Genomic DNA, 24,767 nt, shown 5'->3' on the forward strand with positions numbered 1-24,767 from the left:
CTCCATTTGACTTTTTCCACATTCCTCCGGTTGGTGATAGCTTGTTAGTTCTGTGTTCTTTACCAGGACCTCCCATTGCAGGATAATTCATGCAAGTGGTTACTATCGTGTCCGGCCAGGACTGACAGTTTAGGTCAGTGGTTCCCCTAACAAAACCTTGTGCAGTTTTTACCTTTCAGGCTTACCCTTTTTTTCTCAACATATTTTAAGATTCATCCTTAATGTATGAGCAGTTGTCATAAATTCATTTTTATCTTTGTGCCACGTTCCAGTGTGGAAAGAGAACCAGTTCATTGGTCCCTTTTACTGCCTCTCAATGTTTGAGCTGCTTTCAGTATGTGGCTAGTATAAATAGTGTTACAGAGAACATCCTTTTTCATGCATCCTGGTAGTCACAAGCATGCATTGCGGTAGCATCTATACACAAGTGTGGAACTGAGGGACCTTGGTTATGCATGACTTGAAATTAACCAGATGTGGCCACATTATTTTCCAAAGTAGTTTTACAAATGTATTCAAGGACCCCTCAGTCAGCAATGAATGGGCAAGAGTTGCACGTACTGACAAACACTTGATGTTGTCAGACCTTAACAATTGATTCACTGCTGTTTATACAGGATATTCATATGTTTTGTGGCAAGGCACGAAATATCTAATTCACCACAATTTGCCACCACCACACAAACCCACTAGCATGGGGGAGAATAAAATGAAAATATCAAGCCCTGGTGAAGATGAGGAGCAACCAGGACTTGCCTAGGCTGCTGGTGGGATTGCCAGCTCTGTTAAACACTCATAAGCATCAAGCAGCACCTCCTGGGAGATGTACACAGTAATAGATAGGCTCATGAAAATGGATCCAATTATTGTTTCTTGTCATGTGACTTTGCAACCCTTCCCATTAAGAAGCAGAGTCAATTTGCCAGTATTTGCATTTGATATTATTTATCTTGTCCAGGAACAAAATGTGGGCTGTTACTAAGTTTAGGCTAAGGACTTTGTTTATATCAATCTAACTGTGAAAGTAAGATGACTGCTCATAAATCCTGCAATTTTAAAGTAAGATGAAACAAATCCACATTCCACCAGTGTATTTTATTTTCTCTCCATGCAACAAAATTCTACCAAAAACTGGCACAAGGAAAATAATTATAAAGCTACAAATAACACTAACATTGACATAAACCCTAATTCTCCTATTCCATTCTGTAGACTTTCACACTATTCTTTAAACAGCTTGAAAGGGAGTCTGAGAGCCAAAGGGAGCAGTACTTAATCTTTAATGAAAATCTCCAATGCTTTTATTATAGAAAAATTTATTTTGATTGTTCATTAAAATAAATACTAAAATAACTTTATATTCAAGTAAATCCCCATTTTAAATAGTGTGTTTCTGTTATTTCCTTAGAGTATTAAAATATAAGGGCATGGATATACTCCTTTTTATCTGTAAAATATAGCAAATTTGTGAAAGCACTCTTTTATAAATAAGAAAGATGGCTGATTTGGGTTTAAGGTTACAAAATGACTTAGGTGGTGTCTATACTTCAAAAAGAGTTCCTTTCAGATGATCACTCACATATAATACTATGCCTGGAAAGTTAAGCTTTGCCAAGTTTTTTCCATGCATTTTTTTAGTTTTTTTTATTGTATTTGCTTTAATTTCTTTAAATGAGGACACTCATCATAGCTTATGACTCTCCCACAGCCTGCCCCACTTAAGTTCATATCACGTCTGTTCCCCTTGAACCTCACACTCCAGACTTCATGGATGTCTTTTCTCAGGTTCTTGAATATGTCACCTTCCTTTCTGCTTTAAAGCTTTTAAACAGGTGGTGCTCACTGCCTGGAATTCTCTTTCCCTAAAATCAATATTACTGCTTTGTAGATAGCCTTCATTTTTTAGATTACATAGTTATTTAGAGAAATCCATCTCCAACATTGCAATCACTCATGTTCTCATTTAATTTTCCTGTATTTTATTAAATATAATGTCTTTATTTTTGTGATGATTTGTGAAATTCTTTCTCTTGCACTGGACTTTAATTTTGACGAAATCTAAGTTTACTTTCTTCACTGTCGAATTCCTAGTACCTAGTACCGTGGCTGTCAAATAGGAAAAATAACTTTTTAGAAATGTGAGGCATGAATGAGTGTATGAATGAGTATATAGATCAGTGAAGAAGAGAGAGAATTCCCAGTAACTTCTGGGATTCTGAAGTTGCTAGCTCATCAGTTTTATTCATATCTGAAACTTCATCACCTGGAAGAGTGCCTGGTGTTCAAATATAGGTGCTAAAAATATTTGTGGAACAAACAGAATTTTGTTTTGATGGGAGGGAGGCTGATTAAAATCTCCATGGTTTCTACTTACCAATCATTCTTTACTTGGAAATTTTCTTCTATCTCAGAAGTAAAAAGTAATCTACATTTTCCAGAGCAATACAAATTTAAAGTCAGATTTTACTGAGTTTTATAAACTTTAAATTTTGTAACATCTGCCTTACTTAAAATACAGTAAACTTAAAACGTAGTACTATAGTTTTCTATAAATATAATAGTAATATAAACAATATAATGCAATTTGTGTGTTGTACAATTCTGATTTTATGGCTGTTAATGTGCAACTGTTTATGAAAAGAAATTACTTATGCAGACAATAGTTGCTTTTATTTTTTTATTTTTTATAGTTGATTTTATAAGAAAAAGGTGTAGACATTATTCAGATGAAGTACAGCATTATGATTTATGTGATTAACAGCTTTATTTTTTTTATTTTGGGGGGCATAGGTGCTTTACAGTGTTGTGTTAGTTTCTGCTGTACAACGAAGTGAATCAGCTGTATGTATACATGTATCTCCTTCTCTGCTGATCAACGTGATCTTCAATATAAAAACATGAATGTCTCTACATTTGAGCAGAAAATGGAGCACAGTGCTTTAAAAAACTGAGAAAAAAATCTTTGGAGTTTTCGATAAAATATTTTGGGTAGAAAATTAGGCAGAAAATATCTCAAACACATTTCCCTAAAAAAGTTACTTCTTTAATTAGTAGGCAGTTATAGACTCTAAGAAAAAAGTCTGTTTAAGAATTACATTTTTTAGAGAGAAAAAGATGGCGGCGAAGTAGAGGAACATGGAACGCATCCCTCTCCACAGATGCATTGGGAATGCACCGAAGGACGCAATAATTCCCACAGAGAACCAGCTGAACACCAGCAGATGACCTTGGACACCAGAAAGGACCGCAAGGATCCCAACATAACCGGTAGGGAGGCATCTATGATGGCTCAAAGAGGGTGAAACGGCGGAGCTGTGGCAGACGGGAGGGAGTGAGAAACACACGGAGGGTCCGCAGCGCAGCTCAGCGTTCCTGGACCGAGATGTGGATTCACAGCTGAATAGAGGGTCCGGGAGCGGGAGCGTGGGAACCGGAGAGCCGGTTCAGGGGGAGAAACATTGTTGCCAGTAAGGTGACGGACCGAGAGGACAGGAGGGAAGAGGTCCGCGGTGAGGAGTGCCCGTCCCTGAGAGCTGCCCGGCCATGATGGCGGCTGGAAGCTGCAGGCTCATGGGTGGGGGGGGGGGTGGGAGGGGGGGAGGAGCCATGCGCGTAGCCTCTCCCTCTCTTTCGGCGCCTCTGCAACAGGCAGTGGAGAGACGCCCGTGGGCCACCTAAGGCGCTCAGGGATAACAAGGACCCTCAGGCCCTTGGGTGGGGCTAGATTAAAACCCCTTGGAACCCCGGCAGCAGGGAGGCTGCCGAGAAAAAAAAAAAACCAGAGAGGCCCAACTCTAAGACTTTCTGTTTACACCTGAGCCACCTTCTACCCTCTGCAACAGGCACCTCCAAGCCCGACTGAAACAACAGTGCGCCACTGCTCACTCACTCCCAGGGAAAGGAGCCACTATTGTACCCTCTCCCTCCCCACACACCGACGCTTACAGTTGAACAATAAAGGAACCTCTGCTGGCCACAGAATAATGCAAAAAAACCCAAGGCAAGTAGAAGGACACTTACAGATGAGACTCTAAGGAAACAGAAATATTAGTATCGATCCTATTGAACTGGTCCATTCTGGGATCAGTTCTGGATTTTTTTTTCCTTTATTAATTATGATCTTAGTCCTAAGGGATCTACAAGTTTTATAACATAATTTTTTAATGATATTTTTATTCTATTTTTATTTTTTTGCCTTTTTATATACTTCTATATCTAGCTAAGTTTTTGGTAGTACAGACAATATAGCTCTCATACTTTCCTTTCATCCCTATCTTTTATACATTTCTATTCCTTTCTGTTTATTTGCATATTTCTAATCACATTACACTCTTCTGTTCCCCTTTCTTCCAGCCATTTTTAGTTTATTTTATCTTAACATACTTATAAGCAACACTATTGATCTGCTCAGACTCCTTGCTCTATTCTCCAGATGACGCACGACCTCGGTATTAAATATTAGGTTTTTGTCTTTATCTTAGTTCTTAGTACAATTGTCTAATTTTATTCTGAGAATCTCCATTCTGTCTGGTGGTACTCTAGCTCTTTTCTGTATTTGATCCTAGCTTACAAAATCTCCCTGGATTAGTGTTTGTATGTGTAAGGTGTTATTTGTTTGTTTGTTTGCTTTTGCTTTTGTCTCTGATTTCTTCTGTTTCAGTTGTCAATTTCTGTTGGGTTTCTCTTTGAATATCTGATAGCATACTGGGGTTCTGTCAGGTCTTTCCAGAGCCTTATGTCCTAATGGATTCAGTAATTGTGTGTCTTATACATGTATGTGTTTCCTAGACTTCATATTTGTTTAAACCAACACTTGGACATTAGTCTGAGGCTTGGAGAGTCTTCTATAAACACCTCTATCGCCAGGACAAGCAACCCCAAAAGTTTGGACAACCATGAGGAAACAAAGAAACACCATGCAGGCCAAGGAGCAGGAAAAAAACCCACAAGACCAAATAAATGAGGAGGAAATAGGAAAAATGCCTGAAAAAGAATTTAGAGTAATGATAGTAAAAATGATACAAAATATCAATAACAAAATCAAGAAAGTACAAGAAACAGTTCATAAGAACTCAGAAAAACAAACAGCAATGGATAACAAAATAACTGAAATTCAAAATACTCTAGATGCTATAACCAGCAGAATGACTGAGGCAGAAGAACGAATAAGTGAGTTGGAAGATAGAATGGGGGAAATAACTGCCACAGAGCAGGAAAAAGAAAAAAGAATAAAAAGAATAGAAGACAGACTCAGAGACCTCAGTGATAACATTAAGCGTACCAAAATTCGAATTATAGGCATCCCAGAAGAAGAAGAAAACAAGAAAGAGTCTGAGAAAATATTTGAAGAGGTTATAGTGGAAAACTTCCCCAACATGGGAAAGGAAATAATGAACCAAGTCCAAGAAGCACAGAGAGTCCCATACAGAATAAACCCAAGGCGAAATACACCAAGACACATATTAATCAAACTAACAAAAATTAAACACAAAGAAAAAATATTAAAAGCAGCAAGAGAAAAGCAACAAACAACATATAAGGGAAAACCCATCAGGATAACAGCTGACCTTTCTACAGAAACTCTGCAGGCCAGAAGGGAATGGCAGGATATCCTGAAAGTCCTGAAAGAGAGAAACGTACAGCCAAGAATACTCTACCCAGCAAGAATCTCATTCAGATTTGAGGGAGAAATCCAAAGCTTTCCAGACAAGCAAAAGTTAAGAGAATTCAGCACCACCAAACCAGCCGTACAACAAGTGCTAAAGCAACTTCTCTAAGTAGGAAACACAAGAAAAGGAAAACCCCTACAAATACAAACCCAAAACAATGAAGAAAATGGGAATTGGAACACATATGTCAATAATCACCTTAAATGTAAATGGATTAAATGCTCCAACCAAAAGACACAGAGTGGCTGAATGGATACAAACACAAGACCCTTGTATATGCTGCCTACAAGAAACCCACTTCAGACCAAGGGATACATATAGACTGAAAGTAAGGGATGGAAAAAGATATCCCATGCAAATGGAAGCCAAAAGAAAGCTGGAGTAGCAATACTCATATCAGACAAATTAGACTTTAAAGACTATTAAAAGAGACAAGGAAGGACACTACATAATGACCAAAGGATCCATTCAAGAAGAACATATCACAATGATAAACATCTATGCCCTCAACAGAGGAGCACCTCAATACATAAGGCAAATGCTAACAGCTATCAAAGGGGACCTCAACAGTAACACAATAATAGTGGGAGACTTGAACACCCCACTTACATCAAGGGACAGATCATCCAAACAGAAAATAAATAAAGACACACAAGCTTTAAATGACACATTAGACCATCTCGACTTAACAGATATTTATAGGACATTCCATCCAAAAACGACAGAATACACCTTCTTCTCAAGTGCACACGGAACATTTTCCAGGATAGATCACATCTTGGGTCACAAATCAAACCTCCGCAAATTCAAGAAAATTGAAATCGTATCAAGCATCTTCTCAGACCACAACGCCATGAGACTAGATATCAATTACAGGAAAAAACTGCAAAAAATACAAACACATGGAGGCTAAACAATTCACTCTTAAACAACCAAGGAATCACTAAAGAAATCAAAGAGGAAATCAAAAAATATCTAGAAACAAAAAACAACAAAAATACAACAACCTAAAACCTATGGGACACACCAAAAGCAGTTCTAAGAGGGAAGTTTATAGCAATACAGTCCTACCTTAAGAAACAAGAAAATGATCGAATAAACAACCTAACCTTACACCTAAAACAATTAGAGAAAGAAGAACCAAAAAACCCCAAAGTGAGCAGAAGGAAAGAAATCATAAAGATCAGAGCAGAAATAAATGAAAAAGAAAGGAAGGAAGCAATAGCAAAAATAAATAAAACTAAAAGCTGGTTCTTTGAGAAGATTAACAAAATTGATAAACCAGTAGCCAGACTCATCAAGATAATAAGGGAGAAGATGCAAATCAACAGAATTAGAAAAGAAAAAGGAGAAGTCACAACGGACACCTCAGAAATACAAAACATCATGAGAGACTACTACAAGCAACTATATGCCAATCAATTGGATAACCTGGAAGAAATGGATACATTCTTAGAAAAATACAATCTTCCAAGACTGAACCAGGAAGAAATAGAAACTATGAACAGACCAATCACAAGTATGGAAATTGAGGCAGTGATTAAAAATCTCCCAACACACAAAAGCCCAGGACCAGATGGATTCATGGGTGAATTCTATCAAACATTTAGAGAAGAGCTAACACCTATCCTTCTCAAACTCTTCTAAATATTGCAGAAGGCATAACACTCCCAAACTCATTCTATGAGGCCACCATCACCCTGATACCAAAAGCAGGCAAAGATATCACAAAAAAAGAAAATTACAGACCAATATCACTGATGAATATAGATGCAAAACTCCTCAACAAAATACTAGCTAACAGAATCCAACAGCACATTAAAAAAATCATCCACCATGATCAAGTGGGGTTTATCCCTGGGATGCAAGGATTCTTCAATATGTGCAAATCAATCAACGTGATACATCATATCAACAACTTGAAGGATAAAAACCATATGATAACCTCAATAGATGCAGAAAAAGCTTTTGACAAAGTTCAACATCCATTTATGATAAAAAGCTCTCCAGAAAATGGGCATAGAAGGAAATTACCTCAACATAATCAAAGCCATATATGAAAAACCAAAAGCCAACATCATTCTAAATGGTGAAAAACTGAAAGAATTCCCTCTAACAACAGGAACAAGACAAGGGTGTCCACTCTCACCATTATTATTCAACATAGTTTTGGAAGTGTTAGCCACAGCAATCAGAGAAGAAAAAGAAATAAAAGGAATCCAAATTGGAAAAGAAGAAGTCAAATTGTCACTCTTTGCAGATGACATGATATTATATATAGAAAACCCTAAGGACTCTACCAGAAAACTGCTAGCACTAATTGATGAGTTTAGCAAAGTAGCAGGATACAAAATTAATGCACAGAAATCTCTTGCATTCCTATACGCTAACAACGGAAGAGCAGAAAGAGAAATTTAGGAAACTCTCCCATTCACCATTACAACGAAAAGAATAAAATACCTAGGAATAAACCTGCCTAAGGAGGCAAAAGATCTGTATGCAGAAAACTTTAAGACATTGATGAAAGAAATCAAAGATGACACAAACAGATGGAGGGACATACCATGTTCCTGGATTGGAAGAATCAACATCGTGAAAATGACTGTACTACCCAAAGCAATTTACAGATTCAATGCAATCCCGATCAAATTACCAATGGCATTTTTCACAGAACTAGAGCAAGAAATCTTATGATTTGTATGGAAACGCAAAAGGCCCCAAATAGCCAAAGCTATCTTGAGAAGGAAAAATGGAGTTAGTGGAATCAGGCTTCCTGACTTCAAACTATACTACAAGGCCATAGTGATCAAGACAGTATGGTACTGGCACAAAAATAGAAAGGAAGATCAATGGAACAGAATAGAGAACTCAGAGGTAAGCCCAAACACATATGGGCACCTTATCTTTGACAAAGGAGGCACGAATATACAATGGAAAAAAGACAGCCTCTTCAATAAGTGGTGCTGGGAAAATTGGACAGCAACATGTGAAAAAATGAACTTAGAACACTTCCTAACAACACCATACACAAAAATAAGCTCCAAATAGATTAAAGACCTACATGTAAGGCCAGACACTATCAAACTCCTAGAGGAAAACATAGGCAGAATACTCTATGACATCCATCAAAGCAAGATCCTTTTGGACCCACCTCCTAGAATCATGGAAATAAAATCAAGAATAAACAAATGGGACCTCATGAAACTTAAAAGCTTTTGCACAGCGAAAGAAACCATAAACAAGACTAGAAGGCAACCCTCAAATTGGGAAAAAATAGTTGCCTATGAAACAACGGAGAAAGGATTAACCTCCAAAATATACAAGCAGCTCATGAAGCTTAATACCAAAAAAGCAAATAACCCAATCCACAAATGGGCAGAAGACCTAAATAGACATTTCTCCTAAGAAGACATACAGATGGCCAACAAACACATGAAAAGATGCTCAACATCACTAATCATCAGAGAAATGCAAGTCAAAGCCACAATGAGGTATCACCTCACACAAATCAGAATGGCCTCCATCACAAAATCTGGAACAACAAATGTTGGAGAGGGTGTGGAGAAAAGGGAACTCTCCTGCACTGTTGGTGGGAATGTAAGTTGGTACAGTCACTATGGAAAACAATTTGGAGGTTCCTTAAAAAACTACAAATAGAACTACCATATGATCCAGTAATCCCACTACTGGGCATATACCCAAAGAAAACCATAATCCCAAAAGAAACTTGTACCATAATATTCATTGCAGCACTATTTACAATAGCCAGGACATGGAAGCAACCTAAATGCCCATCAACAAATGAATGGATAAAGAAGATGTGGCATATATATACAATGGAATATTACTCAGCTATAAAAAGGAATGAGATGGAGCTATATGTAATGAGGTGGATAGACCTACAGTCTGTCATACAGAGTGAAGTTAGTCAGAAAGAGAAAGACAAATATTGTATGCTAACTCACATATACGGAATCTAAAAATGGTACTGATGAATTGAGTGACAAGAACAAGGACGCAGATGCAGGGAATGGACTGGAGAACTCGAGGTTTGTGGGGGCGGGGGGTGAAGGGGAAGCTGAGACAAAGCGAGAGAGTAGCACAGACATATATATACTACCAACTGTAAAATAGATAGCCAGTGGGAAGTTGTTGCATAACAAAGGGAGTTCAACTCGAGGATGGAAGATGCAGACTTTAATTCAATTCTTTTAGCTGGTGAGTGAAAGAGTTTCGAAGGAAAATAATATAACATTTTTGGGAAGGAGATACATTTAGCCTCTTTGCCTATGAATCTATAATACTCTCAAAACAAAAATTTTAACAGACCTTAATTTAAATTCCTGTCTTATTGAGAGCCTTTCCTAAATGTCAAAACTTGCTTGGATGCCCCTGTACGTGTTCCCATACCACCTTATTCCTACCTCATCCGAGCCCTTATCACACACTACACCTTCTTTCTACTTTTTCTCACTGCATAATAAACTCAGTGCATCTTGAATACCTCTGTATCCCCAGGCCCACGGTCGGCAATCAATAAATATTTGTCAACTGAACACATGAATGAGCTTTTGGCTGCAAATGTTGGAGTATCCTACAGAATTATTCATTAACGTTTGCGTCACTCATGGGTTTGGGAAATCACTACATGAATAACCTGCTGTTTCCTCTGACATATGTGCATCCCTTTATTTCTCAACCTGACACATTTTATTAATCATTAAGTACTCTTCCAGTAAACCTGCCCCAGTGCTTCCAAACATATTTTGTTCCTCGCCTACTTCCCCAAAACACTTTGTTCAAAATGGAATCTATAAACATCTTAATCTGTACTCGACACTAAGCTAGAGACTCAGAAAAAAAGCCTGACAGTCTTTTCACTGTAGAAATTTTAATGGTGCCCTCTAACGTGCTTGTGGTATTGTATTTCTGTGCATTTTATCAGTTTTCTTCTAATGAAGATAAAGCAACTCCAGAATCATATTTTTTCATCTTTGAGGTCCTATATACTATGCTACTTTATGTATATGCTTTCACCATGGTACAGGACATGAACTGACTCCGAGGTGATTTCTTTTCCTCAGTGAAGATGTTTTTATTCAATATCAATACAGTTTTAATCTTAGTAACAACATACCTAATAAGATAAACTGTTTAAAACTTATTTTAACTGTTAAATATGTGAGTCAGGCTGCTACACAAAATAGACTTTATAGGTATGAAATTATGGAGATATGTTGAATTTAGTTTGGAATTTTTAAAAGGAAGGGAACAAGAACCTGAGTAGTCTTATGGAGTGATAAAGTGGCCTTAATGGATATAATTAACTTACCCTATAAGGAATGAAAATTAAGGAATCATTCTTGTCTGAACTGAGCTATTAACATAGTTTTAACTGCAGTCTTTATGGCCAGAAAGTCTTAGAGCAGATGGTAAATTTATAGTCTTTTTGCGCCTATGGAGAAGAAAGGAGAAAATATAGTACAGAACTGTATGTGTTTCACGAATAAACTCAGAATGCAAGTGGTTGGAACCATTTCTAAATGGTGTGTGAAATTTACCATCGTTTATTCTAAAACTATATAAACAACACATTTTTATGCTTTGATAAAAATTTCCGTAAATAAGAAAAAGGAACTTGTTCTCTGAAATACGAGCAATGGTTTTACTGGAATAACTGAAAGAAAGAAATTAATGTCTATCCTTGTTTTCTAATTAATTTTAAATACATAAGTATGACTATATATAAGCATTATGTATGTAAGCATTATATATATTTCCCTGAGCTATTATTTCATCACATCCAAAGTGAGAACTATATTTTGAATGTATAATATTTTCCAAGAAGTTTTATAAAAGCTATGTATATTTGTGTGTGTATCATTTGATCCTTATACATATCTAAAATTTCTATATAACTGTATATACATGCCCACCATATATTATATAAATACTACATTTATAAATGTATATATGATTTCTACTTTATGTATGGTTTAAGTAGCACGTGTAATGCAATCTATAATACTATCCTTTATGCTTATTTTGAGATAGTAAAAAGGATAATTTTATTTAAAAATATTGGAAATAAACTCAAAGTAGATCAAACAATTGTCATTTAATGATTAGAATAAATTCTTATGTGATACTTCCAATGATAATCAATTATTTTTCAATAACATTGTTTCATGTTCCCAAGTCTCATATACCAAAGATTCATCTTAAAAATAAAATGTCAATAACTTATTTAAACATGACTCTGGAAAATAAAATTTGCTTTGATTGTATTATATGACAGAGACAAATGAATACTCCATTTAATAATCGTTGTATATTTTGGGGCTTCCTAGGTGAAGCAGTGGTTAAGAATCCAGCTACCAATGCAGGGGACACGGGTTCAGTCCCTGCTCCAGGAAGATCCCACATGCCGTGAAGCAACTAAGCCTGTGCACCACAACTATTGAGCCCATGTGCTACAACTACTGAAACCCACGAGCCTAGAGCCCGTGCTCCACAAAAAAGAGAAGCCACCGCAATGAGGAGCCTGCACACCGCAGAGTAACCCCAGCTCGCTGCAACTAGAGAAATCCTGTGTGCAGCAACGAAGACCCAACACAACCAATAAATAAATAGATAGATAAATTTATTTTAAAAAATCATTGTATATTTTATAATTGCGATTCAGGATTTGTTTGGATATCTTTGTATCATGCTTTGTAAATAAATTACATAGATATAGATATAATAATAATTGTAGTAACAACAGTAATAATGGCTAACATTAATTGAGCACTTATATCAGATGTTAATACATTTGTTTTTTATTTCATTTTACCACGACAACTAAAACAATAAGTAAGCAATATAACAGTGGGAAAATAAAAACAAAAACATCACATATGGTGCCCAAAATTCAATGCACTAACATAGCGGTTAATACGAAATACTGTCTGGTGGGTCTGTAAATAATACAGGTTAAAGAGAAAAAGTAAAAAAGCAAAGCACAGCATCTTTTGTGTGAAGGAGTAGTTTTTTCATATTTTGAAATTGTTGTGCTAGTTACCATTTGTTTGCTGGGCATTCACTGCCCCCAAAATCCTTCAATGTAGATCAATGCAATGTAGATTAATTTACAAATGAGGCCTTAAAGGTCCAGAGAAAATAGATAACATGACTAGTACACTTCAGAAATATGATTTAAATCTAGGTCTGTTGAGTTAAAATATTATGTTTTTTCTAACGAGTTAAGCCACAACACATACAGCTTAGAAATACTCTAATTCAATTCTGGCATTTTGTATAAGAAGAGACCCAGAGACAGTTTTATTTTCTTTAAAAAATGTGCATTGAATGTCTACTATATCAGATTTGATTGATAGATTGATAGGGAGGGAAATACACTTTTAATATTACACTATGAGCGAGTAGGAAGCTCGGTTGACTCTGTTTCTTTCAGTAGACTCTGATTTCCTCCACTGTTATGTCCACTGTAATGATGATGACCATGCTTATATAATCCCCTTTTGTGTTGTTGCTATGCAGAGAGTAAACCAAGCTAGATTGAGGTTCAAAGAGATTCTTCCCTCGGTGAATAATTAACACTGGATGCAACAGCTCATAGATTTTACTCTTTAATTAAGTCACCTCCAATATTGGGGAGGATTAAATAATGATCAATATCTTTCCAAGATGACTAAAAAAGAAAAAAAAAAAAGATTTCCAGTTCTGAAGCAACAAGGGATAATCCTGTAGATTTCTAAAGACCATCCTGGTTGCCCAGATGACCTTGACCCAGCATATATCCCGGGTCATGCATCAAGTGTTACGCATTGTCAATCCCTTCCAACAAGGGCATAATACATCCTTCTACTGAAAAACATAATTTGCAGTTTCTAAAATAGTTATTTTCTAGGTAAACTGTAATGATTAATTATTCATACTTCCAATATTGTTTTCAATGCAATCTTTTGAAGTATATGTGAACAGTCTTATATTATTACATTGGTTAGTTTGGGAGGAATTTTTTTAAACCTCTTTTATTAATTTTTTTTATCCGTATTATGACAGCTTGCAGGGTAAAAGTCAGAGACAGATCCAAGAGATGAGAACAAAATTTTTTTCTAAACACAGTGTTATTAATATGTGCTAGGTCTATGGAAAAATCTGAAAAGATTAACCAGACAACTGGTCATATATGTAGTTAAATAGCTTTTCTACAGCCATATAAAAATATATAGCATATACATGTATACTAATGTGTACATACATATGAGAAATTACATAGGAACACCTGTGAATCACTGCATATCTTATAAAACTATACTACTCATACCGTCACATCTACATTTATACATTTTCTTATTAATTTTCTTTCTCTTGATGAGGAACTTATGCTATTCCCTCATACCTTTAGCAAATAGTTTTATTACCTATATCCCTAATAAACACATCATGTACTTTGTATTTTTTAGCATCATACAAATGCTGGGTGTGGTATTCAATTTTGTTTCCACTTAACATTAGTATCCTGAAATCTAATCATATTGGTGTGTCCTGAATCCCTAACATTTTACTGCTGTATAATATTCCACAGGATATATATATATACACACACATACACACACATATATATCATAATTGATTGGCTTCATGACACTTCAGTATCTAATATTACAGATAACACTGGTGAGAACATTGTTGTATGTGCATCTTATGTGCCTGTGGAAGAAGAGTACATAAGACACTGAATTTCATAGACCGTTATAAGAATCTTCATGTTTACTCTGAGAAAGATAAGCTGTTGATTGGTTTTTAGCAGACTTACATTTTAACTCCTAATTTATCCCTCCCCCCACCTGGAATATTGAGCATGGAAGTTCACATCAAGATAGAAGCTAAACTATCCAAGAAATGAAGGAGAGTAGAAGGTCCCAGAGTGGACACATGATTGTGTGTTTGGTGTCATATAATTCTAAGGTGGAAGTGTAGGATAAATGATCTTTTATATTCCAATATATGCCTTAAATATTTATTTCTATTTTACACCAAATGATTTAAAATTTTGCTTTCCATGCTTAAGATTTCAATCAATGGGAAATTAGTATTTGTGTATAGTCAGAGAGAGGAATTTCATTTAATTTTTTCTCTATAGGTTTAATTGTGTTAGTCATATATATTTGATAGTCCTTTGTTTTCCCTAGCCATCTTCAGGGAATTTTGAAGTTTTGAAATTAATTGACAACAAAATGGCTTATGTAAATATTTTATTGTTTTAATCTCTGGCATTGATTTTAGTTACATCTCCCTTTTTATCCTTTAAATTTTTCATTTGTGTCTTAGTTTTTCATAATCAGTTACAGCACAGGTTTGCCTATTCTCAAAAAACCAACTTTTACTTAGTTCATAGTCTCCATTGTATAGTTCCTGTCTGTAGCATAAATTCCTTCTTGTATCTTTCTTATATTAGTCCTCTACTTCATTGGAGTTAACTCTGTTCTTTGCAATTTTTTTTAAATTTTATTTTATATTGGATGTAGTTGATTTGTAATGTTGTGATAGTTTCAGGTACACAGCAAAGTGATCCAGTTATACATACACATATACTTATTCTTTTTCAGATTCTTTTCCCATATAGGTTATTACAGAATATTGAGCAGAGTTCCCTGTGCTATACAGTAGATCCTTGTTGGTTATCTATTTTATATATAATAGTGTGTATATGTTCATCCCAACCTCCTAATTTATCCCTCCCCCTACCTCTTCCCTTTGGTAACCATAAGTTTGTTTTCTAAATCTGTGAGTCTGTTTCTATTTTGTAAATAAGTTCACTTGTATCATTTTTTTTTAGATTCCACATATGAGTGATATCATATGGTGTTTGTCTTTCTCTGTTTGACTTGCTTCACTTGATAATTTCTAGGTCCATTGTGTTGCTGCAAATGGCATTATTTCATTCTTTTTTATGGAATTCCAGTCTTATAATAAACATTTCAGTAAAATTTTAGACTTTCTTTCTTATACAATACAAGTATGTAAAACTACATTTGTCTCTATGTATTACTGTTTTAATTTGAATTGCATCATAATTTTCAGTTATGAGTTATTTAGAAATAACTAAATATTGGAAATCCTTCCGTGGTTGCACTGCCTTTACCTGAGTGCATGATTGAGATAAACATTGCATATGAGTGGTGTAAGTCATCTTCATTCTTTCCATAGGGATATTAACCAACCTCCCCCTTCACTCACACCATGCTAGATTTAGATTTGCCTTGTAAACGTGAAAGTTAGAACTGCCTGATCTCTCTTTGTTAGTTAATATTAAACCAGTTCAGAATTCCAGGAAGGTAACAAGAGCTCCTTGTTCTAACTAAAGAAATGGTTGAGGCCAGAAATTTCACTCCCAACAAGTCACTTTTAAAATGCTCTTTCTGGCCAGTCAGTATGGTTTCCCATCCTCTAGGAAATATTTGTTCCTGGAGGTTAACAGTAGGCTATTCAGGACTAAACCAGTTGGTTTCTCCAAGTGTTTTAGTTGTATTTATTTGGTGAAGATGTACAGGTAGGGCAACAAGCCAAGGTGAAGGGGTGTAACCTTATAATAAGCTCTAGTTAACACTTACATAGTGGCCAGTAGCAAAGGTTACTGTACTAGAGCTTATGATCTAACTTCTTATAGGTACTAGAAATATCAGAACCTATAGATGAGGGCCTTTGGTAGAGATCCATAAGTCTTCTCAGTGAAAGTGTTCGCGGTTTTGGACAGGAAATCTACCTGAAGTAGCTATTTACTATGATCTACTTAAAGATAATGTTTATTGATCCTACTGCACTTTTATCCAAATCATCCCTAATACTAAAGGACATGAGATGATTTTTAGGCTTGGAATTCTGACCCTGTTTTAAGTGGTGTCAGAAAGACCATCAAATAGGTAGAGAACCTCATAACAAAGTTCAGTTGTGAAGTGGAGTGGTATATTCAGGAATACTCCCCAGGGAAGAAGTTTAGGAGCATTTACTTATCTGCCCATAGTATAAAATATAGAGGCCTTATAAGACTTCTCTGCACTATTAGCTGTGCAGCCTAAAGCACTGAATATCTCCCAGCCAAGGCAGAGCAGGCTGTCTGGTTTACTGACCGGAGTTCCTAGAAGGAGGGCTGCATTGCTGTTTGGAAACCAGCAAACATATGCTTTCGGTACAGTTAAACCTTAATGGAAAATGTAAGGCAAGAGACAACAGTAAATACTTATCAGTGGAACTGGAAGTCTTACCTGTTAGGAAATATTTGGATATTCACATTCTTGATCTGCAGCCAACGGCTTTGCTGTAAGGTTATGTAAATCGGCTCTATGTGGACAATAAAGAATACCCCCAAAATCATCTCTCTGTTACATTAAAAAATATTCCTGCTTAGAACACTCAATTATGGTTAAAAAATCAACACTGTATGGAAAATTTAGTTATGGACATGTTTAGGGGAATTTAAAGAAACTATTAAACTGGATGATGTAAATGTCCACCAAAAGGGAAGAAGAATAAGAAGGAGAAGAAAAAAGAGAGAAGCTGCTACCAACTTCCCAGCTCAGTGGGGACTAGCTTCCTAAATTTACAAGATGAGCAGGCATTTGGGTGTTCAGGCCATGCGTCAAAGGGCTATAAAGTAGCATGTTCTCCTTGTACTGACTAAATGACCAATGTCACAAAGACTTGCACCCAATGACAATGGGAAATAAATCCTACAAAAGTGGCTGTGGGTAAAATTCTCCAGGGACAAATGCTGGAACCGAGCTGGTACGTGAATTACATCTGAACTTACTAGTCGCCTTAGGAGACTATAAACTGGGTTTGATATTTATTCTATTCTAGGGTCACTTGTTCAGCAACAGAAGTAATCTATAGTTGAAGGTTTGGAAAAGTGAATTCTCTAGCAATTACCGCCCCATCCCCTCACCCCCACTCCGCCCTTGAAATCTTTTTTCTGATTAAAACATGCACTTCATTGCCGCCAATGTACAGAAATTGGGAAGGAAAAATAGAATTATTTACAGATGCTGTACTCCTTACCACCCTCAGAGCAGCGGTCTCATTTAAAATTGAAATAGGCAAGTAAAAAACTTGGTACTCAAAACGAGCATTAAACACGGTTTAAAGGCTAAACAGATGCATCCAAAATTGAATATGAGACTCAGTCGGGAGGTTTTCTATGACTGGAAAGTGGAAATTAGGGGTTGGAAGAGGATGCCATCACACAACTATACACCTTTCCCACCTCAATTTTTTTTTCTTTCCATTGTTCCTAATCCAGTGGTCTCAGGGTCTAAAATTACTTTTCTCCAAGGAAAGTGGTACATAAGACTCAGGGCTAGGCAAATGAAACATATGAATTCATGCAGTATCTTTGAAGAAAAAGATGTTTCGTTCTATTCTGGGCGTAAATGGTGTGTAGTTTTAGGATACATATTATTTGTATTATAAAATTATGGAAGGCATCCCACATTATCATGTTTATAGAATTAGGGAAAAAAATATCTCTACGGAGAACAATAATATCAGTAGTAAGCATTTTTAATATGTTCTCTATTCTACTTAGGGAAGCAGTTATTAAGATGTAGTCCAAAAGACGTTTTTCAGAAGAAACATAAATTTCCTGAAAAGCACATTATGACCTATGAAGGGTGTGTTTTGTGTGTGGATATGCAAATTGGGATAGCCTAGAAGTGTACATGCTTAGTAAAAGAAGAAAAATGCAAGGGTAATGCTACCATTATTGTAAAATTAACTCTAAAACCGCCACTTTTTCAAATATGCCCTCAATGATAACTAATATTGTTGCTTAATGAACCTGATTATGGTAGCCATTATAATTCCTTTCTAAACCTATAAGCTTGATTATTACATAATCTGCACACAAATTTACATCACCATTTTATTTCATACACAAATTGAAAAAAAAACTATTCCTTTTAAAATATTTGACACAATATGCTTCTTTAACAGTACAGTGCTGAATTAATACTAAAAAACCACTAACATATTCAATCCCCATTAGTCTAGGGTATGCTAGTAAGTAGTATATAAGTAAATTTAAGTAAATACTGCCCTGAAATTTTAGAGATAAATACAAAGAGAAAAACATATACATGAGAGTGTTATCATTGAAAAATATTCACGTTAAACAGTAGAAATTTTTTTTTCAGTCAGAATCTGGAAGGACATGATAGACCTTTCCTCCCACAGGAACAGGAAAATATGTTGTGAAAATAGGATTAAGATGATCATTTCTGTGGTATTAGGAGAGCAAATTTGTGCAGCCTCATACATTCTTGTGATGCTTGGATTCTGGAGTCCTGAAAAGACTGACTCTTCAAACTGCAGTTCCATCTCTTCTCAGCTGAAATATTATTAGCAGAGTCAAAGATCTGAGCACCTTGACAGCAAACCAAAACTGAACTAAATTGAACTAAACTGCTGCCCTGTCTCAGCTTCTCTAGATTCTTGAAGGAATCTGAGTGATCAGCCCAAAGTTATCACAGTAATAAAGAAGAAAATGTTGGCATTTTCTGGACAAAAAACAAAAGAGAGCAAACGTTATATTTTCTTGTCCACTGTACTTTCATAGGCAATGTCTTCATGACACTAAATTATGCAACAGGATAAGAAGCAGGAAAACGTGACACATGCTTGAAAGAAAAGAACAGTAAATAGAAGCAGACCCACATATAACTGAGATAATGGATAAAAAACTAGGACTATAAAATAACTTTTTTAAGTAGATTAAAGAATTTATAAGAAGAGATGGCATAATGGGAGAAAAATTGGTTAATTTAATAAGAGCAATGGTAACTCCAAGAAAACCTTAAAGAACAGAAATTCTAGTCTTGAAAATCATAGTATCTGAAAAAATGCACTAAACAAAATGCTCTTACATTTTAATTTTCCTTCTTCAAGTTAATAGTAAAAGACCATTGAAACTTTATTGAAAATTCAGTATGTGTCCACTATGTCAAATCTACATGCAAAATTAATGCATCATATTTTTTAATTTTTATGTATTTATTCATTTATTTTATTGAAGTGTAGTTGAATTATATTAGTTTCAGGTGTATAACACAGTTGTTCAATATTTTTATAGATTATACTTGATACATATTTCTGTGTGCTGGATAATACAACCTTGTTGCTTATTTATTTTATGTGGAGTAGTTTGTATCTCTTGATCCCATGCCTCTATCCTAACCCAGTCCCCTTCTCCCGCCCCACTGGTAACCACTAGTTTGTTCTCTATAACTGTTGAGTCTGTTTGCCTTTTGTTATATACATTCATTTGTTTTATTTCTTTAGATTCTACATTTAAGTGATAATATAGAGTATTTTGTCTTTCTCTGATTTATTTCACTAAGTATCATATATTCTTGGCCCATCTATGTTATTTCAAATGGCATTCTTTCGTTCTTTTTTATGCCTAATGTTCCACTCAATATATATATATATATCACATCTTCTTTACCCACTCATCTGTTGATGGACACTTGGGTTGCGATCATTGGCAATTGTAAATAATGCTGCTATGAACATTGGGGTGCGTGCATCTCTTCAAGTGAAAGTGTTTGTTTTCTTTGGGAAAATACATCTTAATTTTAAGTAAATTCTTATAAATTTAATTAAATTTAAATTATTAATTTTTTAAAACTCTTATTAAGTAAAGAAAATGTGTGGACAACCCAGACATTAAAAAAATGTATTAAGAATGAGGAATTAATTTCAGCATCCTATAATGATAGATGATACCATTCAGAACCACCTTCTTGCTGAAGACAATGAGAAAAACTGGATAAAATGGTTTTTTTAAAACCCTGTGACTGATAGCAACTTGGACAGAATCTGAAGGAAGGGGTCCAAGGACTGGGGACCCAGCGCAGAGAACTGTGTCTCCTCTGGGACTGTGCAGATTCTGGGCCAGGTTATGGAGTCTAGCATCTGAGCTGTGCTGAGTCATCTCGCTGCTCTAGGGAAGAGGCTTTGGAATCCAGGGCCTGCTGAACCGAGGGGATTGGGAGTGGGTAACTGGGGCTAATAGAAACCTTATTTGTGGTTCAAATCAGAAGGAAGTAACGCTAGAAATAAAAGCATATAATGATTCAGTTACGTTTCAGAATGCAGAAATCTGCTTACAATGTAGCACCTATAGTTCGCAATGCTTTATTGTGCACTTAAAAATGTGTGAAGAGGGTAGATCTCATGTTAAATGTTCTTACTCCCTGTTCCTTGGCCAAAAGAGGGATAGAAGGGAATTTGGGGAGGTGATGGGCATATCTGCTACATTGATCATGGTAATAGTTTCATGAGGATTTGAATTTATCCAAATTCATCAATTATATACGTTAAATGTGTGCAGCTTTTTGTAGATCAATTATACCTCAATGAAACTTTTTTTTTTTTTAGAAAAACATAAGAAGCAACCCAGTGACTGTAATTCAAATTTAAATCATCTTGAATCCTTAAATATGGTTGACATTACCCTGGATTGCTACTTCTCAGATGGAAATAAATTTAAAAAAATCTATGGAGGAAAATTATATCATTGCAGAAAGCACATAATCTCAAAAAATTGTATTGCCAATAATTAAATCTGACATATAATAAAAAGATAATTGGGTGTAATAGAAAAAAGCAAAGATAACACACATGTAACTGACAGGAAAAAAAATACGAGCCCGTCACAGACTTGGAGTTATAAATAGCAATTTTGAAATATATGACATGACTTTGAGAGCTAAAGTCTATGCAAAAGATCTCACAAATTTGGCTCAAGCAGCAGCAATGAGACAACTTGCAAGGAATTTGGAACTAAAACAACTTTCATTTTCAGTTCATATCATGGAGCAAAATTAACTTCAGGTAATTTAAATTTGTAAATATTATACAAAATTGGACAACTTTGAATACAGTAGAATATAATAAAATTGTAATTTGGATAGGGTAATTATTTTTTGAACTTATGAACTAAGTCAGGCAACAAATTTGCTCTTTCAAGGAAGTCCTTAAAGTAAGAAGTCATCCCCTGCCCATTCTTTTCCCTTGATTGATTGTGGCATAAAATCTTAGCAATACGTTTGCCAATATAATCAAATTTTATCTCATTCACACCTTTTTATGTGGCAACATGACAATTCAGTCTGATGGATATGTGTTTATTCCTTTAACAAAAATTTATCTTGTGTACCCTTTGTGCCAAGCACTGTGTGACATCTGCTCAGAGACCTCAGCATACAAAGCAGGTAAATCTTTGGCCTTGTGGATTCTAAAATCTCATGGGGAAAATATATATTAAAGAAGTAATTATAGGGGAATTGCTTGGTGCTTTAAAATCACTCTTATACAAGTTAAGACATAATCATGATCAAGTGGTTGAATGCACTCAAAAAAGTTGATTTTTTTCCCCTCTGAATACCTTGAAGTAAACAGAGCAATTGCTTGGATGAGATGGAAGAAAAAACAAGTTCTTTTTTTTCTGTCGACATGATGTTCATCTCCCAGTTCCTGTCCTAATGGGGAGGAGCAGCAGCGTGGAACACCCAGGATGCTTGATCATCATAAAGTCATGATGCTTGCAGACAATTTAGATACTATATATTTGACTAGCTTCACCGTCTCGGTAATATTTTGCTTCAGTGCATGTTAAAATGAGTTTGCATTCTCTGTGTACACACTACCTACGTGGTAAGGGAACATGTCCAGGAAAGCGCAGTAGGTCAGCCACAACCTGTCAGTAGGTAATACACAGAGCAGATAACCTGCGTCCTTAACACACCATTGGCACTACATCTGCGTGAATCTGCTGATGTGATTGCAGGCTTAGCAAGAAGGCTATTTTTATTACTACCTGGTATACTTATCTTCCCTTAACCGTATTTAAGAGAACCTAGAGCAACTTACATCTGAAAGCATATTGCAAACATTTATATTTATTGCTCAAACAGAAACAAAACTAAGGAATGATACCAGCCACTAGATATGAAGAGACTACTAAATTAGGTCATTGATTTTTTTCTGAGTTTTCTGATACCTTAGGGAAAAAGAAAGCAATTTTAGCTACATTCGGTTTATACAATGTACTGCTTTTATTTCTGAAATTAAAAATAATGACTGTTCACTTTAAAAATTTTTCTAATCCTGAACTGTTAAAGAAACAAAATACAAAAATTAACAGTAACTTCACCAACAAAGAATGTTAGTGTTGTATGGAAGTCTCAAACTATTTTCTTTTATGACAAATTTGGTCTTACTGAGCATTGTATTTTCTAACTTATTTTCTTATATATCCTACCCTTTGAATATATGATTTTAATGTCATCATATTATTTACCAAAATTGTTAAGTATTTTATTTAACTAAGGTCTTATCACTGAATATTAAGGTTGCTTGCAAATTTTTCAAGGACAAAGAAATATTGTCTAGTGGTTACAAGTTTGAGCTTTAAAAAATATTAAATTCTATTTCTATATCTTGGCATTACTCAATAATAATTTATTTCATAGTTTCAGTTTTTCTAGGTAAATTATTACAAAGTTAATAACATTATTTCCTTAGTTTCCAGGGATGATTTGATTATTTGCATTTAGCTAAATACAGGAGTGGAAGGTAAAATTTATGAAGTAGTTAAAATGCAGAGGCTTATAAGGTGTGGCCCATGAGGAAGCTGAATGGACTCAAAACTATTGTTCAGGTTTTGATTAAAGGAGGACATTATTTGAATTATAATTTTAAAAGATCACCCTGGAAGAGACGGTAGGGAGGTAAGGGCAAAAACAGGGAAACTATTAGGAAACTGTTATAATTTGGGAGACAGTTGGAGACTTGCTGTAGTGGTAGAGATGCTGAGTGGTGGATAGGACAGAAATATTTTTTTGTAAATAGAACTGACAGAATTTGCCTAGAAATTGTATCTGGTGTTGCAAGGAGGGAAAAGAAGAGAAAGTTGAAGAAAATTCTGACGCTGTTGGCATGAGCAAGTGGAGAAGATACTGTTTGCATTTACTATACTGGAAAAAAGAAAGAGAAAAAGCAAGTTTGGCAGAGATGGGGTCTCAGGAGTTTGATTCTGGACAGGTAAGTTCCAGAAGCTTCTCATCTAAGTGGGGATGTGTTGGAGGCTGCCAGACCTTCAACTTCAGGAAGAGGTCTGAGCAGGAGATATAAATATGACAGTCATTACACAGAACGGAGACAGAAAGTTTCCAGAGCCATGTTTATTAGTGAGTGTGAGAGCTGGCGTTCGGAGCACAGGTGAAACGTTTTGCCTTTGATCAAAATGGAAGCAGTTCATACACAGTAACAGGACGAGGAGACGCAGGTAAGGGCCCAGGCCATAGTGTGTGGGAGATGTTGGAGAGAGATTGGAGGAATTTTTTTTGGGTTGCCTACATTTTCTGCTGAGAGCAAGGCTAAATGAGAAACTGTCAGATTCAAAGAAAGAGCAGAAATGACAGCATAATAATCTAGGAGATTGGGAGATGTGGCAGGATTTCCCAGTCATATTAAGATTATGTTTGAGGTTTTGGGTCATGGACTGGATCCAATGGAATGCGGCTTTCCTCCAGGAAATGTAGATTCAATGAGGCTTGGGGCTTTTCAGTGAGAGAGGAGTAAGAGAGCTGAGGGTAAATGTTAAGTGAGTAATTATAGCAACAAACCATGGCTTCTTAACTGGGGAAGTGAAAAGAGACCAGTGGATTGTCAATTTGGTTACTTTAATGAGTTGGAGTCATTGTGCTAGGAACTAGAATACAGCTGGAAATTCAGGAGTTGGTGGTCAGAAACTGGGTGGCTTCACAATGATATTATTGAGGGCTTTGCAGCTGATGGTGACAAGGGGACAGGCCTGACACAGAAGTGTCACTGTGGTATTTTACAAACAGGAGACAGGGGGATGCAAACCTCTCTGGTATTTCAAATGCTAGGTAGTTTAACACAGAGAAATAGAGACTTACGTCATTACAGGTGGGGTGGGGAAGCAAACAGGCGGAAATCAAAAAGTCAGGAATCACAGGCAGTTCTCACCAGTGTTCTCAGTCGTCTGCAGGATGAAACTGAGTG

General features: G+C 35.7%; 1 pseudogene; it reads left to right on the forward strand.

The window, feature by feature from the left end:
• The window catches only part of LOC130848868 (60S ribosomal protein L6-like), a 93,834-nt pseudogene that overhangs the window by 66,704 nt on the left and 2,363 nt on the right, over window positions 1-24,767 (forward strand).

The sequence above is a fragment of the Hippopotamus amphibius genome, chromosome 3, assembly GCF_030028045.1.
Source record: "Hippopotamus amphibius kiboko isolate mHipAmp2 chromosome 3, mHipAmp2.hap2, whole genome shotgun sequence".
Classification (NCBI taxonomy): Eukaryota; Metazoa; Chordata; class Mammalia; order Artiodactyla; family Hippopotamidae; genus Hippopotamus; species Hippopotamus amphibius.